This window comes from Mauremys mutica, chromosome 26 (assembly GCF_020497125.1).
Source record: "Mauremys mutica isolate MM-2020 ecotype Southern chromosome 26, ASM2049712v1, whole genome shotgun sequence".
Lineage (NCBI taxonomy): Eukaryota > Metazoa > Chordata > Testudines > Geoemydidae > Mauremys > Mauremys mutica.
The window spans coordinates 16,486,482-16,488,083 of NC_059097.1; the positions used below are offsets into that span (position 1 = coordinate 16,486,482).

Below are 1,602 nucleotides of genomic sequence, written 5' to 3' on the forward strand. Positions count from 1 at the left end.
TGAGACTCTCTCACACACACAGGCAGACAGACAGAAACACGAGTCCTGAGTTATTTCTGTGTAACTGTGTTGCCATGAATCTTTCTCTGACTGTTACTATAATACATGTAATGTAACAAATGACACATTTCTCAGTAGCTTTGCAAAGCTTCCTGTAGCAGCAGAAAGGTAAATTGTGTCCAGAGAAACTTGGTGGCAGCTGGAGGCATTTAAAAGCTCTCTATTAGTGTGCAGGTTGTTCATATTCGGTCTACTGTGTGTGTGTCTTTATGTCTGAGGGGCCCCGTTCCCCCTGCTTCTCTGGCCTCACTCGGCTGCTTAGAACCAGCTTCCCCTTTTTGTGCCAGTCCCTGCTCTGCTCTGAGTCACTGTGTAACCCCTGGCGCAGTAATAGGTGCCGGTGTCTGCAGCTGTCAGCGAGCAGAGCTGCAGGGAGAACTGGTTCTTGGCGGTGTCTCCAGAGATGGTGATTCGGCCCTGGAGAGACGGGGCGTAGCCTGTGCTCCCGCTACTATACGGGTACACGTACCCCATGATCCACTCCAGCCCTGACGCGGGGGGGCTGCCGGATCCAGTGCCAGCTGTAGCTGCTGTCAGTGATGGAGACCCCGGAGACAGCGCAGCTCAGGGTAAGGGTCTCTCCGGGCTTCACCGTTCCCAGGCCCGACTGGACTAGCTGCACCTGAGAGAGGACACCTGGGGAAAGAAAACAAAGTGAGGAAAGTATTAGCACCGAACAAATCTATGGTTCTGCCCCTAATTCCCCCGCTGCCCCATAGACACTTACAGGTGGGGACGGAGACCAGGGAAAGGAAAAGCCACAGAGATTTCATTCTCGTTTTCATGCAATGGGGGAAATTCTCCAGCGGGCTGGACCGGGCAGTTCTGTGTCTGGGGAGAGACTGAAGCTCCTAGAACCAGGGGTTTGTATTTAAACAGCAGCCCCCGGGGAGGGATTTGCATGCGGGTTGCACCCAGCGAATATAAGGTGACAGGGAGCCGCCTAGGTAAGGAGGATTGTCTGGTGGAGTCAACAGAAACACGTCTGCAGCACGTCTGGGCTGGGCTGGAGAGGTCACTAAACTGTTCATCTTTCCATGTCTGCTGTGCTGTTACATTAACTTATTTCTGTTTCACATAATTCCTGCGCTATGTTGGATTATGCCGACCGACATTTTCACTGAATTTGTGTATCACAATAGAACTTTGGGGCAGTGTATTGTGGGACATTAAACAGTCGTTGCTCTGGATAGGGCACCCGGTAGAAAGAAATCACGGAGTCTGTTTTGTTTAATACAACTTTTTATGTATTGTGTTCATATTCGATTCACTTTGGGTGAGTGTACAAGGGAGTGTGTGTGTGTGTGTGTGTGTGTGTGTCAGAAAGACAGAGAGAGAGAGAGAAGATTTTTATTTTGGGTATCTGGTGTTCATATTCGATTCACTGCCTCTCTTTCTCTCGCTCTGTGCGTGCGCAGGGGGATCGCTGTGCATGAGTTTGTGTCCATGTGAATGCGTGTGTCACAGCCAGGATCCAATACTCCACCTAAAACTGGTCTCATTGCACTGCATAGAATCGTCTGCCCCCTTTTTTGGGAGTTA

At 50.4% G+C, this 1,602-nt stretch overlaps 1 pseudogene; it reads right to left on the bottom strand.

Annotated features, from left to right (window-relative positions):
• Positions 1-318: 318 nt before the first annotated feature.
• Positions 319-833, bottom strand: LOC123356714 (annotated as a pseudogene).
• Between the last annotated feature and the right edge of the window lie 769 nt (positions 834-1,602).